General features: G+C 41.1%; 1 long non-coding RNA gene across 1 annotated transcript; it reads left to right on the top strand.

Annotated features, from left to right (window-relative positions):
- Positions 1 to 27,304, top strand: LOC126204417 (uncharacterized). Its single transcript, XR_007540497.1, has 3 exons — positions 1 to 104; positions 9,923 to 10,027; positions 27,140 to 27,304. It is a non-coding gene; the product is annotated as an uncharacterized LOC126204417 (long non-coding RNA).

A 27,304-nucleotide genomic window follows, 5' to 3' on the forward strand; every position in this document is an offset into this window, starting at 1 on the left:
CCACGTCATCACCAGCACCACTCACCACTCACCGCTCACCATGAAGCTCGCTCTCGCTCTCTGTGCCACGTTCCTCCTCGTCGTCCTGGTCCAGGCCGAACAGGGTGAGTCCTGCACTTGTTGTTTTACTTTACACGTCGAATTCCGTAGGACCACATCCTTTATTGTATGATTATATGATAGCGGAACAAACACTCGTAGCAGTCACTTCTGTAAAATATCTGGGAGTATGAGTGCGGAACGGTTTGAAGTGGAATGATCATATAAAATTAATTGTTGGTAAGGCGGGTGCCAGGTTGAGATTCATTGGGAGAGTCCTTAGAAAAATAGTCCATCAGCAAAGGAGGTGGCTTACAAAACACTCGTTCGACCTATACTTGAGTATTGCTCAGCGGTGTGGGATCCGTACCAGGTCGGGTTGACAGAGGAAATATAGAAGATCCAAAGAAGAGCGGCGCGTTTCGTCACAGGGTTATTTGGTATGCGTGATAGCGTTACGGAGATGTTTAGCAAACTGAAGTGGTAGACTCTGCAAGAGAGGCGCTCTGCATCGCGGTGTGGCTTGCTGTCCAGGTTTCCAGAGGGTGCGTTTCTGGATGAGGTATCGAATATATTGCTTACCCCTACTCATACCTTCCGAGGAGATCACGAATGTAAAATTAGAGGGATTCGAGCGCTTACGGAGGCTTTCCGGCAGTCGTTCTTCCCGCGAACCATACGCGACTGGAACAGGAAAGGGAGGTAATGACAGTGGCACGTAAAGTGCCCTCCGCCACACACCGTTGGGTGGCTTGCGGAGTATAAATGTAGGTGTAGATGTAGATGTAGGAGCAAATCTCCCCGGTCATGGAATGTGTCAGTATATGAAATTATAACATAATATTAGTAACAGTGTAAGTAGGCTGGTGACATGCCGGATTTTTGAGAGCGGGTGATCTGGACCTGTGTCCATCAGAAACAGTACATTTGTAAGAAGGGATGTCATGAACTGCTATATATATATATTATGACTTTTGAACACTATTAAGGTAAATACATTGTTTGTTCTCTATCAAAATCTTTCATTTGCTAACTACGCCTATCAGTAGTTAGTGCCTTCAGTAGTTTGAATCTTTTATTTAGCTGGCAGTAGTGGCGCTCGCTGTATTGCAGTAGTTTGAGTAACGAAGATTTTTGTGAGGTAAGTGATCTGTGAAACGTATAGGTTAATGTTAGTCAGGGCCATTCTCTTGTAGGGATTATTGAAAGTCAGATTGCGTTGCGCTAAAAATTTTGTATGTCAGTTTAAGCACAGTCATGTATAATTTTTCTAAGGGGACGTTTCAACAGATAAAATAAAATGTTGATGAACACAAAAAAGACAAGTACAAGCTTATGTAAACGCAATCAACAATGTAACACAGCAATTAGCTTAATTTTTCAACGAACTTCTCGGCGGAATACAATGAGTGACACATGACGAAACTCTTCAGTTTCCATTCGAAAGTGCGTGGATCACTCTAAGATTTTTGAATTCTTGTATTAGCTGATTGAAAATGGATGTACCAGTATACTGCACACCTTTTTGTGCAAGAGTCAAGGAAGTGCGATTCCAATGCAGACTGGGTTTTTGACCATTTCTGAGTCAAAAATATCCTTTGAGAGGGGAAGAATTACCCCAAAATACCTAATACCACGCGTCGTAAGTGAATGAAAATAAGCAAAGTAGACTATTTTTCGTGTCGAACTATCACTTACTTCAGATGCCGTTCGAATAGTAAAAATGGCAGCATTAAGACTTTGAACATGATCCCAAAAGTGGTTTTTCCATGACAGTTTACCATATGAACACCTAGAAATTTGAACTATTCATTTTCACTAATCATATGCCCAATCTGTTCTCACACATAAGGGCAGAGCCCAAGACTGGTGCAAATCAGAGGCCTCCCTCAGGGCCGCATTCTTCAGCTTAATGTAAAGGGTTTCACCAATGGGAACAGGACTTAAACTGGACATGTTGTTGTTGCAGTTGTTGTGGTCTTCAGCCCGGAGACTGATTCGATACAGCTCTCTCCCCAACTCTATCCTATGAAAGTCCCTACATTTCAGAATAACTGCTCCTACACATATCCACCTACCTACTATATTTGTGCATTGGTCTTCCTCTGCAATTTTACCTCCCACGCCCTCCGCCGTTACCAGTTTAAACATTCCTTGATGTCTTCACGACATGTTCTATCAAACTTGTCTTTTTTTACTTGTGCCACTAACTGTTTCGTCCCTGATTCTACGCTATATTTATTACTTACAGATATGTGTTGTCTGGTCTATCGTGTCTGCCTAGTAAGCAGGAGACCCGGTTTCAAATCCCGGTCCAGCGCAAATTTTCAAACTTCCCCGTATTTAAATCAGTTTCTCACTCGCAGTCAATGTCTGTAACTCCTTTGTGTCTTAATTTATTACTTACTCCATAACACTGCGTTTCATAGGTTAGTTTTCAGCCCCTTCACTTGTTCAACTGTGAACATGCTTTAGATTTGCACCTGACGTTTCCTTCTTCCGCCCAAAAGTACCACAGGTAACCTGAAATGACGTTATAAACATCTTGTCCTTTTTCTGGAACCATTTCGGACAATTTTATAAGAGCTAGCCGCTACCCATGGCATGACATCTTTAAGTTTCTATTCTGGTGCAACACAGTCGAAATTTTCAGATTGCCTTATAATGCGATAGTCATATGGTTACCTGGGTTTACACACCTTAAATTTCAGTGCAACGTATTTGCAAAATGCTATTTGTGTTCCGCCGTGCTGTACGGGGACTGGAAATGGTTCATGAGTGACAACGTGAGTGTGGGCGTTGTAGTTGTCTTTAAGTATCACTACGCTTTCATCACAGCGGTTCTTGCTGATTACTTTCACCTCGATTTTCGTTACTATGGGTGTGCGATGTCGTTTAAAAACGTGTTAAATCTGATGAGAACGATTTGTACGCTACGATCATCTCCTAATATGCTCTTTATATATCGTTTTAAATATACTGAACACATATTTCCTATTCGAAGACATTATGAGGTAGTTGTCTACTAGTGTCACAATTTTTCTCCGAATTTTATACATTTTTGTGCCCCTTAACACTAACGAAGTCTTCCTCTTCGTCCACAACCCATGTTTTTCTTAATTCTTCCTTACACCACTAAGCGTATCTGCGAAGGCTGGTGCCGTAAGGGCTGATCAACAACAGTGAATATCCCCTCGCATTGTTTCGTGACCGAGCCCGAACCTTGAAGAGAGCAACTGCACGTAGCGATAGTCTGTAGTCTACATGACCCTTAGATTTTTTTTCTTCCGCTCACTGTAAGTTCGTCAAGCTTTTGGAAGTCAGCCTCAATATTCTGAAAGCACACATAAAACATTACCGATAATCAGGGTCGGTTTCAGGCCCCGTCAACAGAAATCGTTTCTTGGAGTGTCAAACTGACAGGGGCGGCAGAAGGGCGGTTTCAAAGATTAAGTCGCTTGTGTGTATAAATATTACCGAAGTGACCCTGCTGTTAATTGCTGCAGCCAGTTTATTTTCTTTAACAATTCGTATAGAATCACGTCACACACGCTCTGTTCCTGCAAGTAAACAGGACACACCTACTAACGGGTTATTTTAAACCATACTCATTGTTACTAAAAAAATGGCTCTGAGCACTATGGGACGTAACATTTATGGTCATCAGTCCCCTAGAACTTAGAACTACTTAAACGTAACTAACCTAAGGACATCACACAACACCCAGTTATCACGAGGCAGATATATATATATATATATATATATATATATATATATATATATATATATATATATATATATATATATATATATATATACTCCTGGAAATTGAAATAAGAACACCGTGAATTCATTGTCCCAGGAAGGGGAAACTTTATTGACACATTCCTGGGCTCAGATACATCACATGATCACACTGACAGAACCACAGGCACATAGACACAGGCAACAGAGCATGCACAATGTCGGCACTAGTATAGTGTATATCCACCTTTCGCCGCAATGCAGGCTGCTATTCTCCCATGGACACGATCGTAGAGATGCTGGATGTAGTCCTGTGGAACGGCTTGCCATGCCATTTCCACCTGGCGCCTCAGTTGGACCAGCGTTCGTGCTGGACGTGCAGACCGCGTGAGACGACGCTTCATCCAGTCCCAAACATGCTCAATGGGGGACAGATCCGGAGATCTTGCTGGCCAGGGTAGTTGACTTACACCTTCTAGAGCACGTTGGGTGGCACGGGATACATGCGGACGTGCATTGCCCTGTTGGAACAGCAAGTTCCCTTGCCGGTCTAGGAATGGTAGAACGATGGGTTCGATGACGGTTAGGATGTACCGTGCACTATTCAGTGTCCCCTCGACGATCACCAGTGGTGTACGGCCAGTGTAGGAGATCGCTCCCCACACCATGATGCCGGGTGTTGGCCCTGTGTGCCTCGGTCGTACGCAGTCCTGATTGTGGCGCTCACCTGCACGGCGCCAAACACGCATACGACCATCATTGGCACCAAGGCAGAAGCGACTCTCATCGCTGAAGACGACACGTCTCCATTCGTCCCTCCATTCACGCCTGTCGCGACACCACTGGAGGCGCGGTGCACGATGTTGGGGCGTGAGCGGAAGACGGCCTAACGGTGTGCGGGACCGTAGCCCAGCTTCATGGATACGGTTGCGAATGGTCCTCGCCGATACCCCAGGAGCAACAGTGTCCCTAATTTGCTGGGAAGTGGCGGTGCGGTCCCCTACGGCACTGCGTAGGATCCTACGGTCTTGGCGTGCATCCGTGCGTCGCTGCGGTCCGGTCCCAGGTCGACGGGCACGTGCACCTTCCGCCGACCACTGGCGACAACATCGATGTACTGTGGAGACCTCATGCCCCACGTGTTGAGCAATTCGGCGGTACGTCCACCCGGCCTCCCGCATGCCCACTATACGCCCTCGCTCAAAGTCCGTCAACTGCACATACGGTTCACGTCCACGCTGTCGCGGCATGCTACCAGTGTTAAAGACTGCGATGGAGCTCCGTATGCCACGGCAAACTGGCTGACACTGACGGCGGCGGTGCACAAATGCTGCGCAGCTAGCGCCATTCGACGGCCAACACCGCGGTTCCTGGTGTGTCCGCTGTGCCGTGCGTGTGATCATTGCTTGTACAGCCCTCTCGCAGTGTCCGGAGCAAGTATGGTGGGTCTGACACACCGGTGTCAATGTGTTCTTTTTTCCATTTCCAGGAGTGTATATATGAACCAGCGTATGCAGGAACATCGAGCTACTTGCAGCCCAATACAGTGAGAGACTTTTCAATAAAAGACAGTGTCTGGCAACTTGCTGGCTTTATATACTGAATCACATCAGTCGTAATCAGTGTTGACTGAAGCAACCCTGCATAACGCACTTGAATTGTACCAATCGTATTGTCAGAGAACGCAAACAATGCTGATTGAAACCTTACAGTTTCCCAGAGAGACACACAGTGACAATGTTTCGTTGTTGCACTGGAGATCTGTGTAGTTCACACGTGAAAAAGCTCAAGAATACGAGTTTCTGGTCATATCTGTCAAGCGTTGTGTGTGTCACTGGGAGACATACTTGCAAGGAAAATTACTGCCAGCAACAGCAATCACGCAGCAACGACGTCCGTGATAACGCAACTGAACCTCAGAGATAAAATATATTGCCGCGGGATGTAGCTAATGAAACAGATAATCGTGGCCGGTCAAGCTACGTAAACGTCCATGCGTGTGCGCTGTGCGTCGTGCGCACTCCCTTGTGAGTGTGTTTTTGTGTGGAAAGAGAGAGTGAAAGGGGCGGGGGGGGGGGGGGGGGGGGCAGAAAGAATCAAATAGGAGAAAGGAAAGTTAAGCGAGAGGGAGGATGGAACTAAAGTATGGACACGAGAAAATAAGAAAGAATTATAAATAGCAATGAGGCCGGTATAGACATAAAGTTTAAAATTTTCTCCCTTGAACGACATCATTTTACTTATTATTTTTCCCTTCTTTCTTTTCTTTTCATGTTACTCTAGTTAGTAGTAACATCTAGTTCTTCCTGAGGTCGCTGTATGTTGAATATCGTTACCTACATACTGTGGTAACGGCGTAATATTTGTAGGAAATGATACAATTGCTCTATGAAACAAGCTCATTGTATTTATTATCCCGTCGTCTACCTATCTCGTTAAAATAAACCCGTAAAAGCGATGCCACTGTAAGGCAATGAATGCTGGATACAGTGCCTGAATCTCAAAACGTTGTTCTGGACAAGTTATAGCAATTATTCTACAATTTTCCTTTAAGAGTTAAAAACTTAAAAATGACGAGGCATTTTAATTAAATCAAAATTTGTATGGATTAAGCCCACAACTCAGGAAAACTGCTTTATACATGTAGAAGACGCTACATTATGTAGTTCACAAACTTTCTTTCACATTTCATGAATTCAGCACCTACCTCCTTTCCTCGACAACTAGGTCAACTATTTCGAGAAGGCTTATCGCAACTCAGTCCGGTGGTTTCATCGCCAAGGGTGACTTTTTGTGGTACAAAAAAAAAGTTTCGGCTCTTCGTTAAGAAAAGAAGATTTCTATTTTTATTTGAATTTCCAGAGTTTCACTTTCTAATTTGCCGTTCCTATCTCCATTTCCATCCCCTCTTTTCCCCAACCTCTGTTCATCATCTCCATCCCCTCTCTTTGCCCACCTCCTACAAGCCCCCCCTCCCCTCCACCACTTTCTGTCGATCTCCCCCTCCCCTTTCTTTTTGCCCATGTCCTCCTCTTCATTATACAATATACGCGAAATGAAGTCTAAATTAAGAAACTGTGAGGTTACATCCATTGGATGGGGCACGCAGATACGTCTCCACTGGATTACTGTTCATGGTTACAAGAGAGGAGGTACGATATGTTTCAAGACGTTCGCAAAAGGCCCTAGTTGTACAGGGTACATGGCATTTTTCAACATCCATTTGTGTTTTGGTCCGTGAGCGTCATGCGCTTCAACTGTCCATGTACCTTAACCCTTTCAGGGGCAAAATAAAAAAATAATAATTTTTTTCCTTGTTTTTATTCTATTAATTTTCATACAGTGAGATAGAAAAATGTAAAAATTAAATGAAATATACATAAACTGAACATATACAGGGTGGTTTCAAATAGAGCCACTGCCCACTAAATGTTATCACTTTTGATGATACAGTAAAAAGCAGTTCCTTTCTGCAGATAAGCATAAGGCTACCTGGCAGTGACTACATGTCCATCTGCTTCTGTGGTTTTTTTTCTCTCTGCTGCAGTGCACACAGCACCTTGAGGTTCCATGTTTTGGCAGATGTTTTGCTTCTGATATACGTTTCTCATGGGGAACAACAGTTTTGAATTTTTTTGCAGATGGTTCTGACAGTGTACTGAGATGGCCAGGACCATCTTTAAAGACATTACAGCCTACCAGGCCTGTGGCAACACGTCTTCGAAAATCCTTTAGCACTTGCTTCGCTGTTGGATTACATAATCGAAACAGAACAAATGCATTTCCAATAGAAAAATCAACTATATACCAAAATAATATTAGCCATCACCTTCGTGATTTCCTGTCTATTGCATAAAAACTGTTCATCATATCTGCCTTATCGACACATCCCATATTTGCATTATATGATTTCACTATTTTTGGGCAAGGTACCTTTGTGATTTTTCCATCCTTTTCTTTACAGCTGACTTCTTCAACACATACAGGCGAATCAACTGTAGACAACAATATGACTACACGTTTGTCTTCCCATTTGATGCAGGCAATGCCATCAGAACGAACTGACCAGTCGAACTCTTCTCTTTGCAACTCTTTGTCTGTTTTTAGCGTAGGAAGTCCTTTTCTGTGTGATCTAATTGTTCCACAGGCAAAAAGTCCGTAATCTTTTAGCTTCTGTAAAAGTGAGACACTGGTAAAAAAATTGTCAAGTATATGTGGTATCCCTTTCCTTCCCACTCTTTACACATATCTCTCACAACTCTCTCCCCTAAGGATTTTTCCACTATGCATTCAACTTTTGCAGAATATATGTGAAAATAACAAATATATCCAAGCTTATCAGCTCTGACCCACATTTTGTATCCCCTCTTGATTGGCTTTTGGGGCATATATTATTTGAATGCGATTCGTCCTTTAAACTTCACCATGCATTCATCTATAGGTTGCTACTTAGTAGATGCATAGAATTCTTTGAAGTTTATCAGTATCTGATTGATTAGTGGACGGATTTTATATAATTTGTCATAACTTCTGCTCTCCCTTGAAGGCATAACAGCGTTGTCATTGATGTGAATATGTGTCAAAATCTAGCTGAACCTTTTTACCGACATTAGTGAGGAAATGTACTCATCCCGAAGTTCCTTATGGGATGACCAGCAATCACGATAATAACAAGGTTTCTTGATTCCCAGTAGAATGTTTATAGCCAAAAACACTTTTAGTTCTGCTTTAGAAAGAGGCCTGAAATTACCACCTTTCTGTGTGGTGTGCAGGTTAGACTGGAAAACTGTGTGTTCAAACATAGTGTCACAAAACAGACACAAAAGAAATCTACTGGTTGCATACCTTCACTGTCATTTTTAAGTTTTCCTCGTACACCAGCTTCCTCTGAAAAATTGCCGGCAAAGTTTATTGCACGTCGTCCTTTCTCCGAGGAAAATTCGCAATGGAAGACAGTGGCAAATCGTCATTAGTGCTGAAACTATCATCACTGTCATTGTCAAAATGGTCCTCACTCTCACTTCCCGAAATAATTTGAGATAAAACAGGTGTTTTCATTCGCAAATCCAGATCACTGTCTTCAGCTAGCACATCACTTTCACTGTCACTGCTTGTGTCAATCTGTGAGTCGGAATCTGAAGGAATATCTGCGAAAAGGCACTCCAGAATTTCCTCATCCTTTAGTCTGTGAGAACACATCACGTGGAACTCGAAAAAAAGAAAATTGTCACACCTACTAATGCTGCCGTTACAGGAGCAGTAGTTTCGAATGGAACCACCACAACATTCACGGAAATAAACGCATTATTTTGGTTATTATTGCAGTACATATAGTATTAATGTAAACAGAACAGGATTCTGCATTTAATACATGCATAAAAGTTACCTAATATAGAAGAATACAGTCACAGTTTGAGAACAAAGACGTTCGCGCACAGCGTACAAAAATGGCTATCCAAATCGCCTCACTACTTGCTAATATTTACAGACCTTGAAGCGGTTCCAGTGACAGCCGCTAGAGGGCAGCACCAACTAGGCTGCTGAATTGTGTCCCAAATGTAGCCACTGCCCTTTTGCCACAAAATTAGAAAATTGTAGGTGGTTTCAAACGGAACCACTTCCCCTGAAAGGGTTAAAGGATGGTGGGATTCATTCTGAGAGCACAGGTCTGCAGGTAATGGTTACACGAGCATGTACGTGAGGGGAGTTTGCCTTAGGGGCTCACAAACCATGTTGGAGTTGTTGCTGACAGCCGGTAGGCACAGCCTGTGAATAATTGCTTTCACCTGGGTGGAATGTTACTCATGAGGTCGCAGTCCTGTCCACTGAAGTGAGTTCTGTGTTCATCGAGTTTCTAGTTGCAACAAGTCTCTTCCACTTTATAGACTTTTCACTTCAATGCTGCTTTATTCTCTGAAAGTTATCTGTGTTATTTGGAAATTGATAAACGCTTCTACAAAATAATTTTCTTTGAAAGGAGGGGGAGGGGCTCCCGGCCCTCCCCCACCCCCTCCCCAATTGGATCTGCATTGATGTGAGACGGAGTATAGATATTTACTTATAAATTAGTTGTCATATGGAATGGATAGTCCAGCTGTGATTTACAAGCTAAGAACAATCATATTTTGATTTTTTCCAGAATGTACACCTGGCCAGACAAAGAAACAAGACTGCAACACATGCACTTGCACCCCCACTGGAGTCTGGGCCTGTACACGCAAGGGCTGCCAGCCCGTTAAGAGACGTGAGTTTGTGTCCTCTTTCTGTTTGACACTTCACTTCGAAATGCAATGCATTTAGTGCTATGACATTTCATGCCTTTATATAGTACACGCATATTTCTGCAGAGCTTCAGCAGTCAAATAGGAAGCTGACCCCCGAGTGTTACTTGTACTGTGCTCTTGTACCTCTTCTTTACATCTTATCTACTATCCCTTGTATTATTTATAATTCGATCACAGTAGAATATTAGGCTCGTAAGTGCCTCCGAGTGTTCAAGTCGCAGCATAAATTAAATATGTTCGCTACTTTAAGAGCCCCGACACTGTTGTCAAGGGACAGTGAATAAAATTTCACATACAAATGTGTGGTGATTTATTCTTCCAGAGATTTTCTGCGAACCGGGCACGTCGTGCAGTGTCAAATGCCATACGTGTCCCTGACGGAAGGACGGGAAATAGCCTTATCCTTCTAGGCCTGTCCTTATGACTAAATAAAAAAGGTAAAATTACATAGGCTGTTAGCCGTACTTAACACAGTTACGCCCTGTTACTTATAATCCGTCTTATATTACAAAAATGTTGATTCACATGACCGGTTTCGGTTCCTCTAGAGCCATCTTCAGATCTGCATTTTCGGTTACTCCTGTAACCGAAATTGTAGATCTGAAGATGGTTCTAGAGGAACCGAAACCGATCATGTGAATAAACATTTTTGCAATCAAGACGGATTATAAGTAACATTATATAACAAGCGATTTCGGTATCCCTGCAGACATTATGTCTGTTTATGCTCAGTTACATCCCTTACATATCAAAATTTCTATGAAAAGTTCTGGAATTAGTCAGTTTTTGTCTGATTTTTACCCTTGGGATCACATTCAATATATGACACCTTCTTTTACACCTTCACACTTGTCATGAGATAAGGATTGGAATAACATAAATTATTTAATGATACTAACCGAAAGTAGGTATCGCTTTCATATGATGTAGACTGGTTCGAAAACGTTTCAGACGAAATTTTATAGCATTCTGCTTCAAATGTTTACTACTGTAATAGAGTTACATGGAACCACCACAGAACCTTATCGTTTATTCTCATGTAATTTCCGAAACAGCCCGTGAAATATTTGTTAATTTTGATAAACATTGGCAATAGGTACTCTAAGGCGCCAATGTGTCACACGACAGATATCGACTAGAGACGCGAGATTTTCCTACACCCTTTATCAGCCTTCAGCACTTTGCTCAGACGTTACAAAACTCGATCAGAATGTCTACAATTGAATATTACTGTTGCTTCAGTTCTGTTTCTGTTGTGCTTTGATGAAAATGTCGCTGCCGCTGAAAAAGAGTAATGAAGGCGTCATGGTAGGACGGATGCGTGGTTTCAATGAAAGAAACACAGAAAAACTTTGGGAACGCTCGGTGTCGTAAACTGACATAGGCCTAGGAGAACGGTATGCTGACTTCATGCCTCTCTATATCCGCATCCGGTGGCGCCTGTGCGCTGAGGATGACATGGCGGCCAGTCGGTACCGTTGAGCCTTCATGGCCTGTTCGGATGGAGTTTAGTTTAGTGTGGGAACGGTGGCTACAGCAGTTGTGGAATGCAAGTTTAACATATTAACTACAGTTCAACGCACAAACTAAACAATGTTCTCTGAACTAAGTCAGAAGAAAACTAATCTTCTGTGTTGATGTACTATTAGTAAAGAAGTTCCAAACTAACCGTACACAGTAAATCTCTAGAAAGGCAGTCTTTGTCCATACACGATAATTCTATTCACTTTTTTGTTTCTACTGAAGAGTAACCACTGTCTGCCTATCCTGCACTGTTTCTATCTGACTCGCATCGACAGGGGGCGTGATTCTCGCGGGCAGCATGATTGGTTTGCGCGCAGCGATGTTCCTGGTGCGATCGGATGTCGACGGTGTTTCTGGTACCTACTATCACAAACTCTTCTTGTATGGTATCTCAGCACACAACGGTTTCCAAGCCTTTTAACTGGGTTGACAACGGAGACTTCGATAGTCCCCAAAGAATGATATCGCAAAGTTTCGTCACGTAATCATAAAGATCACAAACCTTGCCATCCAATATCGTGCTTGCAGTTCAACGATTTAGAACAGCACTCTGTAACTATGTCTCTAAGGAGGTGCACCATTTTTGCAATAAAGTAACTGTCTTTGGGCTAAGAAATGGTCGATAATTTAAGCAGATCAAAACAAGCACTTCGTTTGTTTCGTTCTTCAATGAAGTGGAAGAACTTAGAAAAATGATCGTTGCTTGCTGTCGGAAACATGATGTCTCCAATTCCTTTTGACTTCATTTTTTTCTGTGGCATAAGGAGTGGCAAAGTGGGGTTCCTTAAGCCTCGTGAGATCAAATGAGAAACTACTTGATCAGGAGCGAAACTGACACGCAAACCTTCGAAATGGCATCAAAAATAAAGTCTCGCACATGCTGAGAGCCGCACGACAACTGTTAATTTTAGAAATGATTCAAAAGCCAAGATAGCTTAAATACTGTTTACTGGATAACCGGTTTCAGCACACTAAAGGTGCCATCATCGGATCTGAATGTAGATTAGTATTTATAAACTTTTTGGATATAACGATACATGAGGCAGACCAGCTGATATAAAATCGTTGTCACAAAAGTTTACATCAACTGATCTGCCTCAAGTATCGTTATATCCAAATGATTTATAAATGTTAATCTACATTCAGATCCGATGATGGCGCCTTTAGTGTGTTGAAACCGGTTATCCAGTAAACAGTATTTAAGCGATCTTTTCTTTTGAACCATTTCTAAAACAGAGTTCAAAAGTAGTTCAAATGGCTCTGACCACTATGAGACTTAACTTCTGAGGTCATAAGTACCCTAGAACTTAAAACTACTTAAACCTAACCAACGTAAGGACATCACACACATCCATGTACGAGGCAGGATTCGAACCTGCGACCGTAGCGGTCGTGCGGTTCCAGACTGTAGCGCCTAGAACCGCTCGGTCGCCACAGCTGGCTAAAACAGAGTGATCGCTCCACTACGCACTATGTGTTCACCGCAAAACTGTTTATTTTTTCAGTGCATTGAAGGATATTCGCGGGAATGAGTGCATGTACCAAGTAAATATTCCCTGTCGATCGGTTGGACGCACTCATACTTCTCACATTGACTATTACTGTCAACGAAACGCAAGAATCCTTGGTTCGACTATCCCATCCTTGGGATGAGACAGGCTCTTCCTTCCAGGGCTGTTAGACCTGTGAGGTACTCAGAGAAGCTTCTTTCTATGAAGTTTGGAGCACCTGACAGAGTTGGAAAGTGGCTCCATAGTTGGTCTCCATTTCGATATCTGCTCCTAATCTGCTTGTTCCTTCGTCAACACTATGTGGGGCGGCTGGTAGAAAATTTACTGTTGTATAAATGTTTGAATGCAGAAACACTTCAAGGCCGATTAACCATTTGTGGGGCGGCGGTGGAATTTATATTGTTAATATATAATGTAGAATGTAAAACCAGTTCCTATTATTTATGCTGTCTTTTGCCGTTCTCAACACTGGCTCTCTAACTACAATATTGGCAACCAGAAAGTGATTAGCAAAACGTGAAGCCTGTAATTAGAATTCCTAGTGCCCACTTCATCTGAGAAACAGACTTATAGCTACAGCTTATAGCTCTGAGAAATTAGGAGATTGTCTGGGAGTCATAATCAAAAAACGATTTTCTAAAAATTCTCTGTATTCTGAAAGTCACAGATGAAAAAAAAAAACAGAATCCACACAATCTGACTAACAGAGCAGTTCAGAGTCTAATGCGCTGATGCAACTATAACTGTCCAAATTAAATGTTTAAGTGAATGCTCGCCATAATTTGATGATAATGCTCATCAAACGCCACGCTAAATAAGGTAGAATATCTGTCCTGCAGCGGCACGTGAAAATACGACATACGCAAACTGAAGATAGATTATTAAAGTCATCCCAGAATTAACACTTCACTCGAAAATGATTTCATGGTTACGCGTATCCCGAGTAACTTAATACGGCATCCGAGGCTGTTTATAGCAATGTTACCGACGCGACGCGACTCCCGACACAGATGGTGTGCTATTCAGCGTCTGGAGAGAACTGGGGCCTTGCTTCCTCTCGCAGCGTTCTTATATATAAAGCCGCGGTGCGGACGGCTAAGGGAACGCCTGATCAAATCGGCTCTCCCGACTAGCCGCTGGACTAGTAATGCACCACTTTAAGTTACCGAATAAATCATAGCTTCTTTTGCTGATGGCCGATGAAACTCTTAATTTAAATGTGAATTCAACACACAGGTAAGTAATCATAATAAAAGTTTGACGTGGCTAAGTTAAATATTTTGGGCGAGAGAATTAATTTAATTACATTGCACGCAGTAGGCGAGCTCTGAACTTGCCCTTTGGAGATATGCTATCGCTATAGTTTTCTAGTTATTCAAATGAAACTTTTCACATCTTTATGGTTATAGCGGATCTCCATTCTACTTAAATATAAACATCCTAGCCTTATTTATTAGCCTACTTAATCTATCTTGCTTCCTTAATTTTTAAGACAAAAACCAGAAAATTAAGAATTTCAACTAAAATCTTAATTTGTGAGATCCAAAATACTGTTTCTATTAAATTATTATGGAAAAGGAATCTAAATATAAATTTTTAAGTCTCTAGCTCTTTTCTGTTGCGCCAATGATTTCTACAGAAAAAGTCCAAATTTTGAAAATGGTTAAAGTTATTGAACTGACATTGAACACATGTTGATTTAGTATTACTCCTGACATGCTAGAAACGTTTTAGGTTATTTGCTTGATTTTTAAAGTATTGCGTAACATTTATGACGTCAGAGCTAGTTACAGCGGACTGGCTGGCACACAATGGAAAGATTGATGTGAATTTACTATGGCGTGAGTAGGCTGCTTCCCTACATCACCCTCTACTTAAATTTTTTTTGAATGTTAATGACCAAAAAAAAAATTTAATTACAAAAAGGGAAGCAAGAGTACAGCTTAACTCCCTATGAAAAATTAAAATTGAAATGTAAACATATAGAAATATTAAAAGAAAACTGATTACCTACTTTAATTATTTAAATTGCTCGCATGGTCACTGCCTCTTAAGCAACATTGTCACTCAAAATTTAATCAAAATCAATGAAATACTTTGGCATACATATTGCCTTAGACAAACACAAATAGGTAAAATTATGAAAATCTTAAATCCATTAAATACATTTTTACATACACAAATTCAAAGAAAATAACACAGTTATTCATGATACATAAACAGATGATTATATCATAGCAGTCTTTTCTGAACCTGAAAGAAAATTTCACAAATCATTTTTACACATGTGGTTGTAGCCGCTTTGGCTGGCGTTCTACACCTCCATTCACAAGGGTAGAGGACGGGAAGTTGCTATGGTGTGCGTCCTTCACGATCACTCTAAATTACATGGGGAAAGGGGAGGGGTCACTGTGAGTTGTGTCCAAGTCACTCCACACTTTCACGCAGCTACCAGGCTGCCATTATCTGGTTTGTCCTGTAGAACAAACAAAAAGAGTGCCTCAGACTCTGTTCACTTAATATCTAAGGGTGGGTCTCAATGAAATGGGGATATATACATTTTATCCTTCAATATTTTGCTGGAACAAAGTTAACAGAACTTTTTCAGTTTTACTCTCGTGGTTACTTAATTGTCATAAAATTGGTAAACAAATGGCTCAAAACGCCGTTAGTCACGTACTAGAGAAAATTTATGCTCAAGGCATACAATCATAAATCCTATTTAATCTGAATTTATTATTTCTGGACCGGAACACTGAACCAATGCTCGGTACATTCCTGATACATTTGTATTTTATTCACTTAGAAGACTCATCTTTTATTACCTTATTCTTAGAGATAGTATGAGTATATTTGATTAGTAGTTGTCATCTCAGTTCCTTTGTACATGTGAGTAACTTGTGGTAATAGTACAATTCTGAGTGTTCAAAACACACTACGTTTAGTTGACTACTAAATCCACTTATTGGTCCTCTGCTGTTGTGTCAGTTCCACATCTGCAATTATGTACTTACTTTATCGAAGTGTATTTATACTGAGCTATAAATAGTGTTTCACGTCTGCCATTATGTTACTCAATTATGTTGCTAGTGTATGTACTTATTTAACACTCACTCTATTAACATTTAAAGCATAGGATAGCACATTTATTTCATATATATAGTGTATTGCAGCTGATCAGTTTGCTCACGTGGCAATCCATTTCCACTCTATCGGACGCTGAAACCACAGGTAGTCTCTCTCGACCTACCACTAAAATGCATTAAGTAATTATGGATGAGCGTAATGCTAAATTCCTTAAACCTATAGGGCACCATGAGCTGCTCTGTCTCTTCTACCGTAAGGGTACCTACGGTCGCATTCACGCATCCAACTCATAACCTCAATACATGTAGGTGTGTCCTGTCACACACTACACCAAATAACGGCCAGCTCCAACCTTATAAATACTTCAGGGACGTGTCCTACACGTCTCAACCACAAACACTGTTCAATTCTGTTACACTGCCATTCCTTGCTACACAAGGTGAGTCTATTCTTACAACTTGTCTGCATATTTTTCATAACACTAAGCAATCTCTTAGCTCTACAGCATACAATAGGTTTCACTGCCACTTCAGATCCTGTTTATAAACGAACTTGTATATCTTTTTTTTAAATATTGTTGGTGGACCACTTCAAATAAAACAACACTTTGTACTTACAATATTACCAGGGTTCTATACACAATTGTTACTCAAATACATTTGTATCTTAATTACGTCATACTTCTCTGTTGTTTATGTCACTGTTAGGTTTGTCACATTAGGTATTTTTCTTCACTAATTGGTGGATAGAATGGTTACAGAACTCATGGCTTGATAGCCATGACGGAAAATTTTCGTATTGGAAAGAAGGGGTCAAATTTTTTGTGGATAGGAAAGATGAAGAAAGAATGAGACCTGAAAAGGAAAGAAGATCTCACACAGCTGGGACTGCACAGCTGCCACACCGTGTAGAGGTTACAGAACAACCTCCTCCCTACAGAATTCATTAGTTTATTATTGGCTTGATAACCATAACGGAAAATTTAATGTGTTGGAAAGAAGAGGTCGAAATTTTAGGTGGATAGGAAAGATGAAGAATGAATGAGACCTGAAATGGAAAGAAGATCTCACACAGGTGGGACTGCACAGTTGCCACACTGTGTAGAGGTTACAGAACAACCTCCTCCCTACAGCATTCATTCATAACCTTTGACCACACCACGTCGATCTAAAAATACCTTATGATGCCTTTTTAGAACCTGTCTCAGTTCTTCCTTCTGATTAGCTGAAATTTTATCGATTTCCTGCAATTTAGCTTCTATTTTGTCCAAAATAATTGCTTCTTCTTCTTCTGTGTTTAGCTTACTTGTACTAAGATTAACACCTTCGTCCCAATAGCTCCTATTTTTCAGAACTCGTATAGGCAGCTCCCAAGTTTCATCATTAGTTACTACATGTTTATCACTAAAAGGTACTGTAATTACTCCGGTTATTGGCAAGACCATTTTTAACTGGCTTCTTTCAAAGTCAACAACACTCTGATATTTCGACAAGAAATCTATGCCAATTAAAACCTCAATACTGAGATTGTTTACAATTAAGCATGGATGATCAATTAAATTACCCTCAATGGTAAAGGGCAGCAAAGCTTCTTGCTTTACCGTTTTTGACACTTTGCCGGTAGCACCAATTATTCTCAGTCCTGATACCCTCATTACTGTAAGCTTGTCTTTACCAGGTAATGTATCAAAGAAGGACTGAGATATCGCACTCACCTCACTTCCACTGTCTAAGAGACAACGTACATTGATACCCAACATATTCACTATTATTATAGGGTGGCTTATTCTAGTTTGTACAGGTGGTTCCTCAAACTCATCCAATAGTTCCTTTTGGATTTGTCTCCTACGAAAGTGATCGACATCTGTCTTCATTACATTTAGGTCAAAGTGTGTAGGGTTTTCCTGAATTACATTTTCAGCTGCCTTTCCCAGTCGGTCTATTAATTTTAAATCGAAACACCGCACGACTTCATTACATTTAGTTTGCTGAACATGACCCAAATTACTGTAGTCTGAGCGATTCTGCGCCTCCAGACCGGGCATAACACTAGTTACAGCGAAACCACTTTCATTATTATCGTCGGGTTCCTTCTCAAGTGACAACTGGTCACAGCTACTGGGTTCATCGACCCCCAACAGGCTACCCTCTACATTCTCACTTACCTCCTGTCCTAAATCTATTAGTACAGTATCAACATCCTGCACAGGCACTTTAGATAAGAGCACATCATCCTCATTGTAAATATAAGCATGAAGTTCTTCTGCTTCTTCACCTGTCAATTCAGTATTTTGTAGCTCTTCCCTACCATTACACTGCTGCTCCTTCTCTTTCTCTTCCCACTTAGAAAGCGTTTCTAACACGGTATCTATCAAATACTGTGAGTGATCTAATATTTCTGCTGTATTCTTAGATGCTACCGACCCTTCATCCACATGTTCAGTCTGAGTATTCTGATCTGTCTTACCAATTCCCGTAACTACTGGCTTAGGAAAAGTAACCGCCTGGTGAGCGCCAGTGTCCTCATAGACGGGAACTAGTTTTCCTGCCTCGGCCTACTACTGTTTCCTTTATTTCCATTATAGTTAACTGGCACAGCATTGCTTTCCATACTGTTGTTTACCTGCATAATTTTGTTTGGAACAAAATTATTATCATTTGGATGCCATTGTTGGTTCTGATAATTATTTCTCCAATTCCTACCTCTCTTAGGATGGCGAACACCTACTGTTCTGATGTTTACGTTGCCATTCTGCTCGTTCTTAAAATTACTACTAGTGTTATTAGCATTTCTGTTACTACGTGCTTGCTCCTCATTGGCAGCAACACGTTCTACACGTTCCAAATACTCAATGAAACGATCCAGATTGTCTCTAGGGGCAGATATAATTCTAGTTGGCCAATACCATGGCAGTTTGGCTTCAAGACCTAATATTATCATTTCAGGTTTTAGTTTTTCGTCCAAATGTGACAAACGTGAGATCCATGACCTGGCAAACTCTTTAATAGATTCCTTGCCTGCATTGAAGCGTTTTCCACTCCAAAATTCTCTCAACACTTCATTTTGCTTATTGCTAGACAAATACTCATTAATGAAAGCTGTTTTAAACTCCGCTAATGTTTTACACTTCAACATAACATCAGCTGACTAACGCATGGCGTCATCTGCTAAATGGCTTCTAATAAATGAGATTTTCTCTCGTTCCGACCAAGTTGGTGGAATCACATCTTCAAAATCGTTCCAGAAATCTAGCGGGTGGATATTTTCATCTGGATCGAACCGCAAGAACTGCCGACAACCGATAAAAGCGGCATTTGCAGCTACAATTTGTTGCATACTACCATTACCAGAAGTTACTGAAGCTACTTTACTCTCAATGTTAGCAATGTTAGTACTAATATTTTCTACTTTCATTTCAACATTATCTACTCTTTGCACAATATGAGTAGTATCAGTTTTGATTGCGTCTACTTCTGCTTGACATACGTTTACTTTTATATTAACATCTTTAAACCTATCTGCGCACAGTTCAGATTCCTCCTCGATCTTTTCTATTAACTTGTGCTCCAGCTTCGCATCTTCCATTTGGAAGTCTCTGTGAACCTCAGAAACTTCGGATTTTACTGTTTTATACATTTCAGAAAATTGTTGAGCAACCTTTTTCTTAATATCCTCATGATTGTAATCAATTTTATAATTCAAACTGTCCAGATCTTCTTTCAACTTATTGCAACCAGCCTTGAAGGTATTGTCCATTTCCTCAAACCGTTTATTAAAATTGGTTTGGCTGGCCACAATTTCAGACTTTAATTCAGCTGTCATTTTTGCATTACTGGCAGCTATTGCTTGTAATATAACATTTAAATCAATAGCCCCAGCATCTTTGGGTTGCTCACTAGCTGGCTTTTTATCACACTCAGGTGACGAAAAACTAGCTCCAATACCAGAATCATCAAAACTAAATGAAACTTCTGATTGATCAGTCATATCTAACTTATCCTTTTTAAACTCTACCACCTCTGACGACTGTTTCATTTTTAATTCAACAGAGAAACTATCATCCAATAAATTAACAATTTCTGATTTCTGTTTTACTACAGGGGTCTCTATTATTGAATCATTGCCCCTTTTCATACTACTGTCAGGAGACAATACTTCATATTTCACTTTAACATTACTATTTTCATGCATATTTAAACTTGAACCGTTGTCTGGATTTACAGTTCCCTCAATAGACATAGGTTCTGATTTAAGTTTAACCTCGGTTTCTTTTGGCAGTTCCATCTCCGACAGTCTTTTAGTGCAGGTTAGTAAAATTTTTAACAGCTTTTCACTTAACTTAGTTCCTTCTGCACGACGTATGGCGTTGCCGGCGCGGCGTACCAGGATTACTGATGCAACGCGTTGAACTGCAGACGGCACTCCGACGGCTGCTGTGTGTTTGCGTGGCCCGCAATTGCAGGCGCGGCTCCGGTTGCTCCGGCGGATGACTGCGGTGCGGCGAAACTGACTTCTGGCGATGCCGGCAGCGCCGCTACACTCAGTGCCAGCTCCGTCAATCCAGATGCGTTGTTAATCCAATTGCGTCGTCCACATACACACGTAACACTTTCACTGTTCTATTACTCAGTTGTGTGTCGCATTTCACTCCCGAATCCGAATATTTAAAATCACTTTCACTTTACTCAGTTTCTTTCCCGGCCGATGCACCATATGTGGGGCGGCTGGTGGAATTTTATGGTGGTATAAAATTTTGTAGAATGTAGAAACACTGCATTTCCCGGCCGATGCACTGCATATGGGGCGGCTGGTAGAAAATTTACTGTTGTATAAATGTTTGAATGTAGAAACACTTCAAGGCCGATTAACCATTTGTGGGGCGGTGGTGGAATTTATATTGTTAATATATAATGTAGAATGTAAAACCAGTTCCTATTATTTATGCTGTCTTTTGCCGTTCTCAACACTGGCTCTCTAACTACAATATTGGCAACCAGAAAGTGATTAGCAAAACGTGAAGCCTGTAGTTAGAATTCCTAGTGCCCACTTCATCTGAGAAACAGTCTTATAGCTACAGCTTATAGCTGTGAGAAATTAGGAGATTGTCTGGGAGTCATAATCAAAAAACGATTTTCTAAAAATTCTCTGTATTCTGAAAGTCACAGATGAAAAAAAAAAAAACAGAATCCACACAATCTTACTAACAGAGCAGTTCAGAGTCTAATGCGCTGATGCAACTATAACTGTCCAAATTAAATGTTTAAGTGAATGCTCGCCATAATTTGATGATAATGCTCATCAAACGCCACGCTAAATAATGGTCTGTCCTGCAGCGGCACGTGAAAATACGACATACGCAAACTGAAGATAGATTATTAAAGTCATCCCAGAATTAACACTTCACTCGAAAATGATTACATGGTTACGCGTATCCCGAGTAACTTAATACGGCATCCGAGGCTGTTTATAGCAATGATACCGACGCGACGCGACTCACGACACGGATGGTGTGCTATTCAGCATCTGGAGAGAACTGGGGCCTTGCTTCCTCTCGCAGCGTTCTTATATATAAAGCCGTGGTGCGGATGGCTAAGGGAACGCCTGATCAAATCGGCTCTCCCGACTAGCCGCTGGACTAGTAATGCACCACTTTAAGTTACCGAATAAATCATAGCTTCTTTTGCTGATGGCCGATGAAACTCTCAATTTAAATGTGCATTCAACACACAAGTAAGTAATCATAATAAAAGTTTGACGTGGCTAAGTTAAATATTTTGGGCGAGAGAATTAATTTAATTACATTGCACGCAGTAGGCGAGCTCTGAACTTGCCCTTTGGAGATATGCTATCGCTATAGTTTTCTAGTTATTCAAATGAAACTTCTCACATCTTTATGGTTATAGCGGATCTCCATTCTACTTAAATATAAACATCCTAGCCTTATTTATTAGCCTACGTAATCTATCTTGCTTCCTTAATTTTTAAGACAAAAACCAGAAAATTAAGAATTTCAACTAAAATCTTAATTTGTGAGATCCAAAATACTGTTTCTATTAAATTATTATGGAAAAGGAATCTAAATATAAATTTTTAAGTCTCTAGCTCTTTTCTGTTGCGCCAATGATTTTTACAGAAAAAGTCCAAATTTCGGAAATGGTTAAAGTTATTGAACTGACATTGAACACATGTTGATTTAGTATTACTCCTGACAAGCTAGAAACGTTTTAGGTTATTTGCTTGATTTTTAAAGTATTGCGCAACATTTATGACGTCAGAGCTAGTTACAGCGGACTGGCTGGCACACAATGGAAAGACTGATGTGAATTTACTACGGCGTGAGTAGGCTGCTTCCCTACAACTATATGGACCAAATATTTTCCTTATTAATTTTCCTTCTCTCTTTTGAGTTTCTTCAATGTTTCTGTTTCCGATTAAAATTAGTGTTATAACCCCATATAGACACTCTGGTTTCATGCCTGTTTTGTAGTGTGACATTTTTGTTATTTTTTAGCAGAATTTTTGCCGTGACAATTGATATTGTAATCACTCTTTTCTACGCCAGTTTCACCTAAATATTTGAACTGAGAGACTCTCTAGATTTTCTGGTATTCATTTTTTATAATTTTCGGTACCAGGTTGTTGCTAGAAATGTAGTTTCTTTCTTACGGTATATTGATAATTTTTACTTATGGACCGTCTGACAGCAACTGAATAAATCACAATTTTAGTGACATACGCGTTTCGCCATTATTTTCTGCAAGACATCAACAGCGGCCTGGAATATGTACATATGTTAGCTATTTAATTTACATTTTTTTTCACTGTGCCTATAGGTTATAAACAGCTCTGGTGGTTGGTATTTTCTATTAAGTAGTAATGTTTTGAACTGTACTTGCAGGTTTCGTGGACAATTTCTTACATATTACGCTCCTGTTGCATTTTTGGTGTTGTTCTTCTTCTTATGAATGCCAATTTGCGGTTTTTTCCCACATTCCACAGCACTATGAACTGAACGCTTGTTTCAATGCAATGTTTTGGTTTCTGTTGCCGACTGTCAAATGTTTTTGCCAAAGATTGAATGTTATTGCCAAACTTTCGAGTGTTATTATTGAAGTATCTGTGAACTGTTCGTGTATGCATTTGTGTGTGCGTTTGTGTGTGTGTGTGTGTGTGTGTGTGTGTGTGTGTGCATGTGTGTGTGTTTTGGTGTGATATAATTTTTTGTGCTGTGTGTATGTGTGTGTGTGTGTGTGTGTGTGTGTGTGTGTGTGTGTGTGTGTATGCGTGTGTGTGTGTGTGTGTGTGTGTGTGTGTGTGTGTGTGTGTGTTTGGGTGGTATAATTTTTTGTTTGGTTTTTTTTTTTTTGGGCTGTGTGTGTGTGTGTGTGTGTGTGTGTTTGTGTGTGTGTGTGTGTGTGTGTGTGTATGTATGTATGTGTGTGTGTCCACATGGTGTGGGGAAGAGTTTTTTTGTTTTATGTTATCATTTCCTTTATTAAGTGTAGTAGGGAGCCTGTGCTGATGTGTGTTTGCTCATTTATCACATGCTTGTTTTGTGCTATGGCTTTCTGGAGGTGGAAGTTTTCTCATTATTTTCATTTCTTTTTCCATGTTTGTAGGATGATGGTTATGGTGTTTTAAATGCTCTGCAAATGTGGAATGGTTTGTTTCATACTTCCAACATCTGATATGTTCTTTGTATCTTGTTTCAAAATTCCTGCATGTCATGCCTATGTACAAGCATCACAACTTTGACATTCCAGTTTATATATTCCTGATTGTTGGAATTTGTCCCTCTTGGTAGCTGGCTGGCTTAGATGTGATTGGAGGGTTTGCCCAGGCTTATATGCTATTTTGAAGCCCTGTCTCTTTAGGATGTTTGCAACTCTGTGTGTTAGTTTGTGAGTGTAGGTCATGGTGTACCATCTGGTTCTTTTCTATATGGTGTTGTCATTGCGTGTGTTTGTTGAGTGTGTTTGTTGAGTGTGTTTGTAAGTTTTCAGCTTGTGAGTTCTTTTGTATTCTGGAAATGTTGTGTTTGTTCTGTATTTGTGTGTCCATAAGTAAAAATTGTCAATATACCGTAATATTAGACGCAACTGAGGAAGACAGGACTAAAAAAGTTGAAGATGTAGTTTCTTTTTATTGTAATTGGAGCCTCAAAGTTACTCTTGTTTCTTTGAGAATTTATATTTGTTTTTGTGTTGTTTGAATGATCTGATACAGAATCGCCATATATACTTTCTGAGACGTAGCAAACGACGCACCAGGAAAGAATTATCCGAATGGGGTCGAAATCGGTCATGTGATATAATGTACAGACAAACAAGTGAATAGAGTTTCAGAAAAACTGGATGATTTATTCAAGAGAAAGAGTTTCACAAATGTAGCAAATCAGAAACACGTTGGTCCGCTTCTCATGCTTAAGCAAGCCGTTATCCGGCTTGGTACTCATTGAAAGAGTTGTTAGCTGTCCTCCTGCGGGACATGGTATAGAATTCTGTCCATTTGGCGGTTAGATCGTCAAAATCCCGAGCTGTTTGGAGGACCCTGCCCACAGTTTCCAAACGTTCTGAATAGTGGAGACCGAGCGAGGTGGCGCAGTGGTTAGCACACTGGACTCGCATTCGGGAGAACGACGGTTCAATCCCGTGTCTGACCATTTTGATTTAGGTTTTCCGAGATTTCCCTAAATCGCTCCAGGCAAATGCCGGGCTGGTTCCTTCGCCAGGGCACGGCCGAATTCTTTCCATGTCCTTCCCCAATCCGATGAGACCGATGACCTCGCCGTTTGGTCTCTTCCCCCAAACAACCCAATAGAGGTGAGACGTGGCGACATTTACGGCCAAGGTATGGTTTGGAAACACGCAAACAAGCAGTAGAAACTCTCTCCATGTGTGGGCGGGCATTATGTTGCTGAAATGTAATCCCAGGATGGCTTGCCAGGAGGGCCGAGATAAGAGCGCGTAAGATATCGCGACACTCCGCTGTGCTGTAAGGGAGTTGCGGATGACCACCAAATGGGTCATGCTATGAAATGAAATGGCACCCCAGACAGTCACTTCCGTATGTCGAAGCGTATAGTGGGCGAGAGTCAGATAGCTATCCCGCTGCTGTTCAAGGCATCTCGAATCACATCTTCGCTGGTCGTCTGAGCTCAATTTGAAGCGAGACTCATCGCTGAAGATTTCAGGCCGAAGACGTGTGTGGAGACGCCCGGGCAGTGCTCGAATACAGTCTACTGACTGTCGCCCGACATCCAGGGGTGACGGCAAGCAGTACCATTTTCTTCATAGCACGACCCCTTTGGTTGTCATTCGCTGCAATCTTACAGCATAGCGGTACGTCGATATTCTACGCCCCGTCTTGTGCCGTTCATGGGAAGCCATTTTGGACTTACATTTCAACAAGATAATGCTCGCCCGTACACGTCGAGTGTGTGTTGCTTGTCTTCGTGCTTTCCAAACCATACTTTGGTTAGCAAGGTCGCCGAATCTCTGCGGATAAAGCTGCGTTGGAGAGTTGTGGTCAGGGTCCTCCAAACAGCTCCGGGTTTTGACGATATAACGCGCCAACTGGACGGAATTCGGTATGACATCCCGCAGGAGGATATCACGTCAACCAGTGCCGAGCCGGATACCTAACACTGCGCCGGGGTCCTCACTCTGAGACTCTCGCAATTTTTCGTTTATCGTTCTGGATGGAAGTTGGCCTTCTGCAGGCACAAACATCATTTTCCCAACTTTATGGATCAAGGGTTTTCTGTTGAAGGTCGTTAAATTTTTTAGTAAAAAACAGAATATGAATTTTATTTTGAAAATGAACAGGGCTTAGAAGAAAAACACCTTTTCCGCTTTTTTCCTTGGAAGAAAATAGACGGTTTAAGGTTGGAATTCAGTCCACAGTCAGATCTAGGGTTTAGTTTTCTACGATGATGTTTTGGGTAGTAAATTTTAAACATCCAAAGATAAACAGCCTCGCTCCATTAAAGGAAGGAAGACTCAGCTTTCAAGGGACAAGATCTTTCAGTTAATTATGTGGATTAATAGCCAAAAGGTTTAAGTCACGTACACAGATACGTCGTTTGAAATTGTGTCCGTAGAAAAAGGAGCTGGTGCACAGGAAGGCAGTTTTGGAGAGGGAAGGATAGGCTTGAAGGGAAGTGCAAAGACCCAAAGAGAACAAGAAATCCCACGAAAGACGAGGTTCCGGGTTTAATCCTCGTCAGCACTTACTTTTACAATACTTGCTAGTAAATACAGAACACGGAGACCGCGGAAACCCTACCTCCATGCTAGCTCATTCGGCCAGTATGAATCTAACCGAAATAGCTCTTCCGTTTTCATGCAGAAGGATTTATCTTTACAACGTTGCAAGGACTGAGAGTCGGTTGACTAGACAAGTCAGCTACATGTGACACGAACAGAGGTCGGAAAATCTTCCTCTTCCGATGACGTACTGTGATATAACTGTCAAAGTGTTCTTAGTTACGTGACAAGAATAAGACAGCTTGATTCTGTTCAGTAAAAGCGTAAGAGTGCGCTCACACACACACACACGTTAAGTGTTACATAAGAAGGGCTCTTTACTATGGACAGGGTGCAGGTAAACTCTTTCTAAACCTTCATAAATCCACAGACGCAGCCCCACTTCATTAAATCAGCTTTCTGGTTTACTGTTTCGGTATCGATCGTGGAGGTACCTACCCAATAACCCGAGCAACACACTTGAATTTACAGTTGCAGCACTGGAGCAGCTCTTGAATATGGCTCTTGCAACAGAAATAACGTCTAAAATTATGGAAGCGTTTGACAGCATTCCCCAAAGCTTGAGACGTCAAGAGGATGTAACATAGGAGAGAAATATCCCAGAGTGTGAGGCTAGGCTAAATTAAAAGAAATAAGTTCACCTATACAGCTCAGCTAATTGTATCTTTATTTCCCGTCGCAGGGATTCCTTCCGAATCCTGGCTGTTGCTGGAGAATGTCAGCAGTTAATAACACCTGTAGTGGCAGCAGCGACGTACGCCTTCTACTGTCCTCGAGAACATTTCGGCATGTATACAGCTTCCATGAAGTCCATCTGCACCGAAAACGTTTCTATTAATTTGAAATT

The sequence above is a fragment of the Schistocerca nitens genome, chromosome 9, assembly GCF_023898315.1.
Source record: "Schistocerca nitens isolate TAMUIC-IGC-003100 chromosome 9, iqSchNite1.1, whole genome shotgun sequence".
NCBI lineage: Eukaryota > Metazoa > Arthropoda > Insecta > Orthoptera > Acrididae > Schistocerca > Schistocerca nitens.